The sequence below is a fragment of the Amblyomma maculatum genome, chromosome 5 (assembly GCF_055883805.1).
Source record: "Amblyomma maculatum isolate TAMU_Amacu chromosome 5, ASM5588380v1, whole genome shotgun sequence".
Lineage (NCBI taxonomy): Eukaryota > Metazoa > Arthropoda > Arachnida > Ixodida > Ixodidae > Amblyomma > Amblyomma maculatum.
In genome coordinates this window covers 71,601,514-71,616,543 of record NC_139348.1, presented here as the reverse complement: position 1 = coordinate 71,616,543, position 15,030 = coordinate 71,601,514, and positions in this window count along the sequence as shown.

Here is a 15,030-nt window from a genome sequence, read left to right as displayed (position 1 = left end):
CTAGGAATAGCTGGGGGGGGGGGGGGTAACTGGTTGAGTTAGCAGAGCGAAATAACTCAAGAATCATGAATACCTTCTTCAGCAAACGGGAGAACCGGGAATCGATATGGAAAAGTTCTAATGGGGAGACTAAAAATGAAATTGACTTCATACTGTGTTCAACCCCCTCCAATATGCAAGATGTAGAGGTAACCGGGAAAGTGCGATGCAATGACAACAGTATGGTGAGGTCCCGAATTAGCCTCAATCTGATGAAGGAGCGCAACAGATTAGTAAGAAAGAAACCGATCAACAAATTAGCGGTGAGGGGGAAGGCAGAAGAGTTCAGGAGCTCGCTACGGAATAGATATTCCGCTCTAACCGAGGATGGCGACATTGCACTAGGAGCAATGAACAATAATATCAGAGATATCATTACTGAGTGCGCTGTAGAAGTAGGCGCGGTAGGATAGTTAGAGAGGATACCGGTAAGCTGTCTAAGGAGACGTATGATCTGATTAAGAAACGCCAGAGTGTGAAAGCTTCCAACCCAACAGACCGAATAGAATTGGCCGAGATAGCGCAAGGTGGCCGGTATAAGGAAGTATAGCATGGAGAAAATAGAGCACGCAGTAAAGAACGACGGAAGCCTTAAAGCGGTAAAGAAGGCATTGGGCATAGGCAAAAACCAGATGTATGCGATAAGGGACAAGGCGGGCAACGTCATCACAAATATGGACAAGATAGTCAAAGTAGCCGAGGAGTTCTATACAGATCTCTACAGAAAGCCAAAGTTGTCAGTACCGTAATGAGAATGGCGGTATAGGAAAAACAGTCAGACGTTCCACCAGTGACGAAGGACGAGGTCAAGAAAGCATTAGAAACTATGAAAAGGGGGAAATCAGCTGGACAAGATCAGATAACTACAGATTTCTTGAAGGACGGGGGGGGGGGGGGATATTGTGCTAGAAAAACTCGATACCCTGTATACGCAGTGCCTGGTGTCATCGATGGTATCGGAGTCATGGAAGAATGCAACAATTATAAGGACCTTAAACATTACAGACCAATCTGCTTACTGTCTGTTGTGTATAAGGCATTTACTAAGGTAATCGCTAATACAATGAGGACAAACTTAGACTGCAATCAAGCAAAGGATCAAGCAGGGTTTCGGAAACGGTACTCTACTATCGATTATATCCATACCATCAACCAGGTGAGAGAAAAATGCTCGGAATATAACCAGCCCTTATACATAGCATTCACTCATTACGAAAAAGCATTTGACTCAGTTGAAACATCGGCGGTGATGCAGGCATTGCGAAATCAGGGGGTAGGCGCACCGTACGTGAAAGTGCTGGAATATATATGTAGTGGCTGCACAGCAACCATAGTTCTGCATAAAGAAAGTAATAAAATTTGCATAAAGAAAGGCGTTAGGCAAGGAGACTCAGTCTCCACAGTACTATTCACAGCTTGCTTAGAGGAAGTATTCAGAGGCTTGGAATGGGAGCAGTTAGGGACAAGGGTAGATGGAGAATACCTCAGTAATATGCGATTTGCTGATGACATTGCCTTGTTAAGTAACTCGGAGAATGAACTGCAAATAATGGTTGATGACCTAGACAGGAAAAGTAGAAAGGTAGGCTTGGAAATGAATATGCAGAAGACTAAGGTAATGTTCAACAGCCTCGGGAAAGAACAGCAGTTCACGTTAGGTAGCGAAGCACTTGAAGTAGTAGGCGAATATATCTACTTAGGAAAGGTAGTAATCGCAGATCCGGATCATGAAAATGAAATAACAAGAAGAATAAGATTGGGATGGAGCGCATTTGGCAAGCACTCGCAGATTATGACTAGCAGCTTACCGGTATCGCTAAAGAGGAAAGTATACAACAGTTGCATCTTACCTGTACACATATATGGGGCTGAAACGTGGACTCTAATCAAGTGGGTTTTACTTAAGTTGAGGACAACTCAGAGGGCTATGGAACGAAAAAGGGTAGGGCTAACATTAGGAGATAGGAAGCGTGCAGAGTGGGTCAGAAAAATAAATCCATCCATCGATCCATCCATCCATCCATCCATCCATCCATCCATCCATCCATCCATCCATCCATCCATCCATCCATCCATCCATCCATCCATCCATCCGTCCATCCGTCCATCCATCCGTCCATCCATCCATCCATCCATCCATCCATCCATCCATCCATCCATCCATCCATCCATCCATCCATCCATCCATCCATCCATCCATCCGTCCGTCCGTCCGTCCGTCCGTCCGTCCGTCCATCCGTCCGTCCATCCGTCCGTCCGTCCGTCCGTCCGTCCGTCCATCCATCCATCCATCCATCCATCCATCCATCCATCCATCCATCCATCCATCCATCCATCCATCCATCCATCCACCCACCCACCCAACCCATCCATCCATCCATCCATCCATCCATCCATCCATCCATCCATCCATCCATCCATCCATCCCACGGTGTACACCGTGATCCATCCATCCATCCATCGTTAAAGATCCCCAGGTGGTCGAATTTACTCCGTAGCCCTCCACTACGGCTCCTCTTTCTCTCTTTCCACTTTCACTCCCACCATTCTCCCTTCCCTTACGGCGCAGCTGCGGTGTTCACAGAAAAAGAGGCGTCGTGTGCTGTGCGATGTCAGCGCACGTTAAAGATCCCCAGGTGGTCGAAATTACTCCGTAGCCCTCCACTACGGCTCCTATTTCTCTCTTTCCACTTTCACTCCCATCTTCCTCCCTTCCCTTAGGGCGCGGTTGCGGTGTCCACAGAAATCAAGTGAGACAGTTACCGCTCCTTTCCCTTCCTATAAATAAATAAGTTTAAAATCAGTTCACAGAAAAAACAAGTGAGACAGTCACCGCGCCTTTCCCTCCCTATAAATCAATCAATCTCTATCCACATTTACGTATTCCGAGAAAACCTTAAAAGTAGCCAATTATTGTGCGACGGAATAATGTCAAGCTTTACCAGTTGAAAGGTATAGACTCATAATATCGCATGGGGGGGGGGGGGCAATGCCATGGGCACTAAACAAGCAGGTTGGTCTGGCATTTAACTGAATTCTTTAGTGAGCCTACATTCCGTCCACAGAGTATTAATTCGGATATCGGCAATTGCAATATCAGCAACGCACTCAGCGGCCGTGCAACTACAGAATGCCTACCGCGCCAGGCATCGGCGCCTGTAGTAGGTCCAACGACTACCCCGTCCCCCTAATGCTTGCAATCCAGTGACACCAACCATTTTCTTCGTGACTGCACGTACACTTTTGGTCTGGTTCCATATACTCTTTATGAAAGTTCCGGTTATAAGTGGAACATTTTTAAAACGTATGTGGAACCAGAAGAAGAGTAAATGAAACCGGTCTGCGAAGTTTGAGTTTGACTTCACATGATCACTCCCCAGACAACAACCACGCGACATCGGCGATTTCCTGCGAAAGCTTGCCTACCTGTTGTCAAGGCATCTGTGCCTCTTCACGTTAACGCTCACAGCAGCCATTTCAAGGACGGGTTGTAGCTGCGCTTCTATGCTGTAAAAAAGTCCCGCAGCTCCTTCAGGGAATCTGAAGACAACAATTGTTAGGTATGAGGTTCTTTCACTGGTTAATAGCGATGTTTCCTCAACGAATGACGACCCTGCATCCACTGCTGGCGCGTCAAAAGTGATGTTACGCCACTGCCCAAATGACAAAGTCGCTCCCCAGAAGCGGCCTCAGCACACTACGAAGCCGAGATAGAATGCCAGGATTATTATGCAATGCAAGAATGATAACGACCGACCTAGACATGACCAAAGTCATTCAATGCTTAGTAGTAGTAGTAGTAGTAGTAGTAGTAGTAGTAGTAGTAGTAGTAGTGGTGGTAGTAGTAGTAGTAGTTGTAGTAGTAGTAAAATACTTTATTGATGCATAACACTTAGGCGCCTAATACATCGATGGCCTGCCGGAAGAGCAGGCACTGTTCTTCTTAGGGGGCCGAGAACTTCTTCATAACACTTCAGGAGAGCTTCAAATACCGCTCCTGGCTTCCGCGCAGCGGCGCCACTGTGCACTGCAGGGAATCGTTCAAGGACCTAGGCGCTGCTGCGACCCAAATGTAAGCCCTTCAGCTGTTCACTTGACGGCTGTTCCCGCTGTCAGGTCGAACGCCGAATCGGCAGGTGTGCTGTAATGTTTGAAGGGATAGCATCACTACGCCAGGTTTTCAAGCCGTCAGGATGGAAGCAAATTTGACTTTGAAAGCATTGAAGCTTTAAAATGTGAACAGTTCTCATGCAACGTCGGTTCTGGTGTCCACAGAACAATTAAGTGTGACATAATTACTAAAAAGACTATCACATATAACACAGACACAGGCATAAGAGAAAGACAGGACGAGCGCTCGTCCTAAGTTAGCGCTCGTCTTGTCTTGTCCGATTCCTGTGTCTGTGTTATACGCGCTAGTCTTTTTATTAATGATGACACACCAACTAGCCCAGCTCTCTGCCTTGAAGTGTGCGTTTCGAGGAAACAAGAGTCTGGGGCCAGAGCGCGAGCCGAATAGACAGAGTTTACATCACCTCCGCCATGGCACCTGACTTGCTACAGTGCGAGGTATTGCCTTTCCCACCAGGCCTTAAACTAAGTGATCACTTCCCGGTGACGGCTACTCTGCGGGCAGCACCGGGCCGTGCAAACAGCTCCCTGATGTGGCGCATGGATGCAGCGGTACTACGCGATGAACAGTGCTTCACTGATATAGACCGAGAGTTGTGCTTGTCTGTGGCCGCAGATATTGACATAACACCTGCTACCTGGGACGCTCTGAAAACACGCTGGCGCGATGCTTTTGTGTGTGCGGGGAAGGCGCGGCGTGTCCCCATTACGGCAATGCTGAATGACGTTCTGCGCCGTACGTGGCGGCGAAACGCTTACGTTCGCGATGCGCGAATGTATCGAGACGCTGTGCGAGCGTTATCATCGCATTCTCGAAGACAGTTCACGCGCATCACTCTCAGCAGGACCATCAAACGAACCGCTTGAGGATGCCGCGAACCTCGGCAAGCGCAGTAACAGGCAAACTCGCGTGGAGAGCGTCATGGTTGCGGACGGTACGACGTCTTCGGAACGCGCGGACATCCGCAACTTAATTACCGAGCATTTCGCGGCCCTTTTGCTTTGGCCAGGAGGAGCATTTTCAAGAAGCTGCCCTCAAGGAGCCGGTAACTTTGGAGCAGGTGCATTGTGCCTTAGGCGCCATGAACCAGTCGACCGCTCCCGGTCCTGAGTAACCGGTTTTTATTCCACTTTCTTTGACATCCTGACTCCTTCTTTAATTAGGCTCGTAAATTGTTTCCTCGAGAGCGGCACCAAGCAACCCTCAATCAGTGTCGGCCGTATCGCTCTAATACTGAACGAGGGCATGATACCATCGATTCCCTCATCGTGGCGACCAATTACATTCCTTACCACCGATTATAAACTAGTAGCCACATTGCTAGACCGCAGAGTGCGAATCTACGTTCAGGACTTGGTTAGCCCATACCAGTCCTTTTCGGTACCCGGACGATCTGTGTTCGCTTCGCTGACACTGACGAGAGACGTCTTCGAATGCGCCTGTGCCAAACGGATCACTGGAGATTTTGTTTCCTTGCACATGGTAGCACATGGTTACTTGTTCCTCGTGCTCCGCTCATTTGGTTTTCCTGACGAATTTGGTACATTGCCATACTGCGAAAATGGTGTTATTTCTCGGATTGCTTCCAAAAGCAGTGCTCGTATTGAGGCATAATAAATCGCGTTCAAAAATTCTCAATATGCAGTTGTTTAACGATAAAATAATTGTGCTCCAGAGCTGTATTTGAATTTGCAGAACAAAATAGGAAAGGTGCAAAAAACAGCAATATCAAGCAACATTGCTTCTTGTTTGCACGCATTGATTCTCGACCTAAATAATAAACTCTGCTCATAGTCCAATATATTTACTCCTAACTGGACATAATTTGCTTGAAATAGTTGCTGTTTTCAGCTGTAAAATATACACTTCGTTAGTTGAGCGGCATAGCGGCGCAGCGCACAACTTACCTCCTACTTGAATAATTAATTAGGAGTACGGTGATGATGCTATTGAATCAGTCGATGCTATAATCCACACAAAATGGAATTTGGTGCCAAATGACCGTGAAAAAACACAAGTTATCCGCGGTTTAACTCCGCGTAAATCGATCAACACATGCGAAAGCACTATTTATTGGCATTGGTCGGCGCGGTTAAAACAAGTTTACTTTTATTTGGCACTGTGTGATTGCTTTGGTAAATTGTCCTAATTTTACTGCATGGAGCGTGTGATTCCTTTATACAATGACTACATGTTGTGCAGTTTTCTTTTGTGCCACCGTTCTAAATTGATTGCTTTCCCCGAAGGTGTCAGTCATAAGCTGTGCAGCGATCAATTAAGCTATTTACATTTCTCATTCCTCTTTGTGATACATTTTACAAGGTTTATTATGCCCAACAACGTATACTTATGCAACAAGCACTGTGACACCTTGCTAAGGTGGTCTAGAAAAATCAAGCTCCGCGACTAATCAGATTTTGTATGATGCATAATACGAAAGCGACAGCGAATGATTTTGAATGATGGGATATCACACAATTCTTTCGACCTCATAGACCAACTGAATGATCTCGAATGAGATGGGAGATCAACATCATACATGGTATGCAATATCAACGACAGTTGTATGAGAGCTGAATAAGACGAGTGACACATGATATTGTATGAGTGACGATATCCTGGAACTTACATGACCTCAAACAGAAATAAGTTCATCTTTGTATGAGATCATAAGAAATATCATTTATATCATGCGCATATTATTGAAATAATAAACATCAGTCAGCTATCACACATTTCTCATACATTTATAATATAGTTATTTAAATAGGGCACTCATACGGCAAACCTCAGAAAGCTAATGTGGACATCACTACTATCCTCCCGGGAAATGAGGCTTCTGAAAATTTCATCCAATCACTAGACAACCGGACGATGGGACAACCCCTCATGAGGTCGGCGAGTGTCTGAACGGTTTTGCATGGGACTCAAATTAGGCACAAATTCACAGGAAGCACATGCGAAAATTACACACACATTTCTCACCAAATCCTGTCAGCTACGCTCATACATACCCTACATCATACACCCTTACTACAAGGTATGGCAGCGAAGGGCCAACTAAAACACAAATTGTGGACATAGCCGCGAGATCTCCCTGTGCGGTATCTGCAGTTGCCAGCTGTGAGCAGTGGGAGGCCGCTATGCTATGCGCGGGCCTCCGAATTAGATTCGGGGACATTGAGAGCGCGACTAAGGTCGCGATAGTCGAAAGACGCCTTGCCTTTTAGTATTAAAGCCCCGGCATAAGAGTTCTTCCCCCGCGAATTAGGCTTAACTTCACATTCATACAGCTTCATTTCCTGTAATCCTGTGTACCCAGGGCGATGAAGTTGGCCCTATAGAGATCCTGCAGGAATACCTGTAGAGTTGGTTGTTTATTTTTGCTGATAAAATAGAATGTTTATAACAAGTCTGCGTCCTATAAGAAACAAATGCTAGGAAATGGTGTTAGACAATCGACAGGAGCTTCTAAATTAGTTATGTTGATAGAAGTTGCAAAAATAGTTGGGCTCATTATGAGAGTTAAATAATACATAAACACCATTAGACGTTTCCCACTGCCTCCGAACAATGGTATGCCTTCTCGAAAGTTTGTGTCATAGGATTCGATTGTAATGCGTGGATTCCTTTTTCAGGAAATGAGCGTTTTGCAGTTACCGCAGCCTTCCATTGATCGTTTTTTTAATGTGCCATGCGCCTACCTTTTCACTTCTTGTCGGATCAAGCAAAGGATTGCCGCCGCTTGTGGCTCTTTCGTTAGGAACGGGTATTAGAGAAGTATCGAGACAGCACTTGTCCGCCTCTCAACACGGATGGGTGGCCTCAGAATATCTGATTTGGGACACGTGTCGTCTGCTGGCTTTGAGAACCACGTGAGTCCTCTTCTCAGATATAGCCTACCGTGGCAGAAATTTCAGTGCATACTTAACGAGAACTTCCCGTCAGGTCCTTAATCTCTGCCTCCCTCCGCCCTAAAGTTTGTGTTCACCTGGTTAAAGTGATTGGTATCGCTGTAAACGGCCGATCATATAAGGGGCTCAAGAGCACAGATAGTTGGGCAAGTTGGTGCATTGCAGACACGTTCTAGCGCATATGAACAAGGACGAGAGAGATGTAGACAACACGAGCGCTAACTTTCAACTGAGATTTATTGACACAATTGCACATTAAATACAACCTGCATCATGACGTCCGCCGACATAAACGCCGACATCACGTGGCCCCGGGCAAAAAATTTAACTCTTTGGCCGTCAAAGAAACAGATGGTGTGCTGACACAGGATGCACCCGCTTTTCTAATAAGATCGGCCTCGATTACAAGATAGTAAACAAAAATGTGTGTAAAGATGTCAGGGAAGTAATCGAGGCCAATCTGATTAAAAAAGCGGGTGCATCCTGTGTCAGCACACAACCTGTTTCTTTGACGGCCAAAGAGTTAAATTTTTAGTCCGGGGCCACGTGATGTCGGCGTTTATGTCGGGTGACGTCATGATGCAGGTTGTATTTAATGTGCAATTGTGTCAATAAATCTTCAGTTTAAAGTTAGCGCTCGTGTTGTCTACATCTCTCTCGTCCTTGTTCATATTGTCACGGTGTTGGCGACTGGGGCTAGATTAACAGAGCCGGTACAGGTAGAATCACACGGTCCAAGGTTTAGATACGTCCTGCGAGTCCGGAGCCGATTCACTTCAACGTCGTCTTTCCCTCTGAGCGCCCCCTGGCATTCCTCCCTCCTTAAGCGTAACGCACACAGTTACACGTGCACACAAGCGTACAAAAGCAACCTCCCCCCCTCAAAAAAAAGTTTGTAGATGTAGTTTGTCAGTCACCGTGCAAAGTACGGCTTCAGTCGCAAGACATGAACTGTCTCTGGACGAGGTAGCCGACGGCCTGTGTGCTCTGATCCATCCGGGAGCACCTCGTAATTGACGTTACTGATGCGTCGCACAATTTTATACGGTCCGAAGTAGCGGCAAATTAGCTTGTCTGAAAGGCCGCGGCGTCGAACAGGAGTCCACACCCACACCTGGTCCCCGGTGTTGTAGGAAGCTTGTCTGTGGCGGAGGTTGTACCGGCGTGAATCCCTGTCCTGTTGCTGGGTGATGTGGACGCGTGCTAGTTGGCGTGCTTGCTCAGCATCTTGGGCAAACTGCTCGGCGTCGGCGTTTAAGCGGCGTAGGATCCGCACGCTTAAACAGGCGCGTCATGTCTTCGATATACGCCGCTACAGTTTCGTTAGGCATTTGGATCCGAGTGTGTAGAGCGCGTTCGGCCCGTTCGCGGCGATCTGAGCTTCCGTAAGTTGCCGCAAGATGACGTTTGAACTCACTCCAAGACGACAGCTGCTCTTTATGGTTCTCGAACCACGTCCGAGCGCCATCCTCGAGGCTGAAATATACATTTCGAAGCCGTGCGGCGTCATCCCAGAGGTTGAATGTAGCTACCCTTTCGTAGCGCTGCAACCAGTCGTCGACGTCTTCACAGGTGTCCCCGTGAAAGGTCTTTGGGACGCGGGGGTTTTGCAACGTCACGTAGGTGGGGGTCGCGCCAGGCATTGCGACGACGTCGTGGCTACTGGTAGTCATGCCCGAGGGGGAAAACTCAGGTGGTAGGCCTCGTTGCCTGCGGCTAGTGCGGTGAACGGGCGTTTCCTCGAATATATGACCAGCACTCCTGCTTAGCGTAGGGGTACGGGACATCAGACCTGACCTCCACCAGATTTGTCACGGTGTTGGCGACTGGGGCTAGATTAACAGAGCCGGTACAGGTAGAATCACACGGTCCAAGGTTTAGATACATCCTGCGAGTCCGGAGCCGATTCACTTCAACGTCGTCTTTCCCTCTGAGCGCCCCCTGGCAATATGCGCTAGAACGTGTCTCCATATATGGGGCGGTGGCGGCCCCCGCCTCAAGTCTGCAATGCGGATGGACAAAAACTCAAGATTATGCATTTCAAGAGTGCCCTGTAGCAAGTACCTTTTGGTGTCTAGTGAGGCGTATGTTCGAAGGTTGAATGCAGCAGCAGAGTCGCTGCACAAACATCTTTGTTGAACTGATAATGTGCATTGGCGCACATACGGAAGCGAAAAGGACCGGCATTCTTGCGTAGACGCCCGCACAAGTCCATGTTTCCTCTACTACACATTTTTATTTATTTAATGTATTTATTGATACCTCAAGGCCGCATTTAAGGGGTATTCCATGAGGGATATTTATTACATGAGGGATCTACATGAGGGGTCTAGAACAGTGGTAACTAGACACTTGAACAAAAAACTAGCTGTACCTGGACAGGAAGGTTTTCTCTTACCTTGGTCCACAAGCTTCATTCTGGTTGATGATGCAAGAGTGACCATGCCCATCCTTGCCTACTAGGAAGGCTGGCAAGTGCTTGTACATCTCTTCTTTTCCTAGGGGTGCCATAGCACGCTAATTCCATTCAGGGGAAACTGCCAGAATATAAACGATGTAATAACTATGATGAAAATGTAAAATGCAATCTATGTATGAATAACAACATCAGTGTTTAGGTTGTCTTTGAAACCATCAGTATATCTAGTTCGAGTGCCAGAGGAAACAAGTACCTTCGTTGGGATGTAGATGATTTTGAAAAAATACACTTCTCATAAACAGGCCTCTCGTTGTCTTTGCTGAAATATTTATCTGTTGAACAAATCTTGGTTGTACGGTTTGTACACAATGTTTAGCCCGCATTCAAAGATTATGAACTTCCTTTTTGCAAAGGCGCAAATAAAATTCGAATTCCGCAAAATCATAAAAATAAAGCTGTGGTTTTGATTGCGGCATAAAAAGAAATAATAACAGCGCTAACAAAGACATTCACAAATAGGCACACAGGACAAGCACTGACAGCGCCTGCCCTGTGTGCGAAGATCGGGACCGATGAGGCGATGAGGTCATCGCTTGGCGGTACCTACAAGCTGGAAATTTTCCAAGTCCGTAAAGCTTTCCACATGCAAGTGGAGGAAAAGGCGGACGATAAATGCGAAACCTGCGGAGAAAGGGGTTCTCTTGATCATATCATCAGACAATGCCTTGATTCCTCGGGCGCCAAGGAAGACATTAATGCTAGAGAAGCCTGCAGAGCGAGACCCCCACCAACCGCAGAAAGCTATCGGCCTGGCGGCTGAAGTCGCGAAGAAACACTGCCGGAATCATTGCATCAATTTTCTGTATTTACGAAACTTAAACAATGAATAATGATTATAGTAATGATGTAAAAATAGGGGAACATTTTGCGAGCAACAATTCTTAGCACTGTAACATATTACTCATTTCAATTGTATGCAAGAAGATTTTTTTTTTCACCTAGCCTGAGTGATTAACTCATCGCTCTATGTTCTAGCTGCATTTCACTGAAGACCGATTTAAGCCGCCAATATTACACGAACTCGAAAAAAAAACTGACCCCCACGCAGTTCAATCAATTTCCTCTCACCGACCTCTCCTGAAACAAAGGAAGCCTCCTGGACAGAGACATGAACCTCGTGCTGATAGTAGCCAGTTATTTCTGTGGCTTGCTCTTTTCCCACCTCCATTTATGATAAAATAACAAAGTATAAGAATTAAAAGTCAATGTATAGTTGTCTCGTCAGATATTATGAGGCAATAGAGATATGACTGACAGTAAGTCATTGAAAATTGAAGTATATCAATGGGTCATGGGACGGCATCAGATTAAATTTGGGCGGTTTTGAATAAAGATAGCTAATGATGGTGACTGTTACGAATATTAATAGTAAATGATAATATTAGGCTCGGATAGTGAGGTGATAGTGTTCGTTGCGAATAGTGACAGATGATAGATCACTTGACGGCATTAGTAGCTATAGTGATAGATAGGATAGCGATAGTTAATTAATTGGCAGTTATATGCTTTCTCATTTCTGCACATTGAAGACTTATGTGTCCCCAGTTTTTTTTATTTGATTGTTGCGTTCAATGAAATTACGCTCTTTTACATAGAGCATGAGGCCACAGCATGCTTGCCCCAGAACTTCAGTGTGTCGGCAATAGGGCCCACCACTTCTCCCAGTGTACCTTGCTGTCCTTTAACCACACGCGAAGTCAGTGAGTGGTCGCGTACTCATAAAATTATTTCATTCCTCCATCAGCATCATATCAAGACCGCCGTGGCAAACCTGTCCCTTGGCTCAAAGTTTGGTTTTATATAAAATTAACTAATTAACGCAGACTATTGCGGATCGCTAACTAGCATAGTGCCATTACACTTGGCCTAAGCTTTTCAACGGTATACGGTTCGATGTTGCAGCTAAAATTTAGATTTTAATTGCAATTTTCTAAATATCAATTAATTTGGCCCAGCAATTGATCGAAATACATGTACAATTAACCAATGATCCAATCTCATGGTTGATCACGTGACATATACTATGCTTAGACAGATAGCTTGACAGTAGCGAAATAGACTAAGTTCTGCTTTGACCTTCTCTGATCTTGAAGTTCAAAGCACCAGCCTGGATCATTTTCCGAAGTTTTACCACGGTGACGGATTTCGCACTCTAAAAACACAAACACAAAGTCAGAGGCAGTACTTGATTAGGTGCACGGAGTAAAGTACCTTATCATGTTATTTAAAAAGTGTCTGCAGCACAGAACTCGCCTGAAAGCTTTGTTTATCAGTCTTCCCCATTCAAACAGTTCTAAGAAGAAACCAATGAATTCATGAACGTTACTATCAGCATTCTCAATGCTTTCCTCGCACTTTTTCAAAAATTTTGTGCACTCCTGGAGCGCAGACCTGGCCCAAAAGCTCGCGCTTCACTCACGTCACTGCTGCGGCCGGCCGGCGGGCGCCAAGGAGAAAAAGCGTGTCGTGCGCAGCGCTCGCCGCCGCCGCGCGAGTAGAATCGAGGAGGAAAGCGCGGCGCACAGGAGAGGGTCGCTACTTTCAAATTATCAAGGGACTTTAACACCACTCCGGCTGTAGCGCTCCCTCACGGAGGCAGCGGGAGTGAGGCCGCGGCTGGTAGCTACCGCCTCGCGAGCCGACAGCGCCTGTTGGGGCCCATGTTTTCGCGGCAGATTGGATGACGTCACTCCGGCTGTAGCGCCTCTCTTGGGAGAAGTGGGAGTTAGGCCGCGGTTGGTAGCTACCGCCTCGCGAGTTGACGGCGCGAGTTGGGGCCCCAGTGTTTGCGCAGCTGTGCTTGACGGCGCGCCAAAGGTCACGCTAAAGGTCAATGATAGCTACCGCCTCGCTGCGTGCAGGGCTGAAAAGTGAAAGTAGCATTGCGTTCGCAATAAAAAAGAGGGAGAGAAAGACACGCGCGGCAATATCCATCGTCCACCACCTAAGCGATGGCGGGTGCAATGATGGCATACAACAGATAAAAATCTGGTGGCAGGCTAGCGCCCGCCGCAAGCGGTGTTTACATGCCAGTCTCAGCCCCGTGGAGAGATGTACGACGCCGCAAAGGAAGGAAGGAAGGTAGAAGTGAATGAAGAAAGGGAGATAGATATGCCATAGTGGAGAGCTACGATCCACCGTGCTATAATGGCCTTTGCATCATAGCTCTTTAGTGGTCCAAAGCTGCCTCTACAAAGATGGAGAGAAAGATACGCGCGGCAATATCCATCGTCCATACATTGAAAATTGTCACGCAATATCCATCGTCCACACATTGAATATTGCCGCGAAACCTTCAAACAGTATTTGTTGTTTTTTAACAGCCGCCGGCATACAGGCTTATCACTCTGATTCTGGACCGCGTATCAGTTCCGTAATCTTTGTTTGTTAATGCTCGATGTCGCAAGTCACACCTTTATCAGTTTTGTTGTAGCGAAAGATGCACCGAGATCTGTCTCGAAGGTTCCGGCCACTCGTGTGTCTTTCCACAATGTTCCAGCCCGTGCTGGCAGCTGTTTGCGACGTTATCTAGATTGTTCTGTGCAGCCTTTAAATTGAGCGTTGCCGAGTGTGACGGGCATTCTTTGTTCGACGACCGACGAGTGCGTTCGTTGCTATCGCCGCCGCCGAGTTGCTTAGTTCTTTTTGCGGGCGCAAGTCAGCCCCAATAAAGAGTTATTTCAGTACCATCACGCCTGTGTCTTCTTTTGGCGTGTACGGCATTGTCACCATTACGTGACATCTGGTGGAGGTGCTGCCTTTGATCCTTCAAGCGAAGACCCAAGCCGTGTTCCTGACGCCCTGGAAGACCAGCCTACAGGTCACCGAGCCAGCCGCCGACTTCAAGGCCTACAACCCGAACACGGTCTGCTGCCTGACTCCGTTCGATCTCGGAAGGCATCGACGGACGCTGACAATGGCCCAGCCTACAGCACCGGTTGTTTTCGTCCAACCCCGTGAGCCTCCCTGCTTCCATGGACGATCGGATGAAGATGCGGTTGACTGGATGGACCTTTTCGACCGTGTGGCAGAATTCAACGGTTGGAACGACGCTGCGAAACTCAGGCAGGTCTACTTTGTTCTTCAAGGACATGCCCGAGTTTGGTTTGAAAATCACAAGACTTCTTTCAAGGATTGGGAGATATTCAAAGCACAGTTCTTGATGGCCTTTACAAGTTCTGTCAGAAAAGAAAGAGCTCAGGCTCTCCTCCAATCAAGGATTCAACTACCAAACGAGCCCGTCCTGGCCTACGTAGAGGAGATGAAACGCCTGTTTCGCCGCGCCGACCCTAACATGACCGAAGAAGACAGAGTGCAATTCTTAATGCGAGGCGTTAAAGAGTCGCTTTTTGCGGGGCTTGTCCGGAACCCGCCGAAAACTGTGGAAGAATTTGAGAATGAAGCATCGACCATCGAGAAGACGTTGGATACCCGGATGCGCCACTACGAGCGACCACTTCAACCAA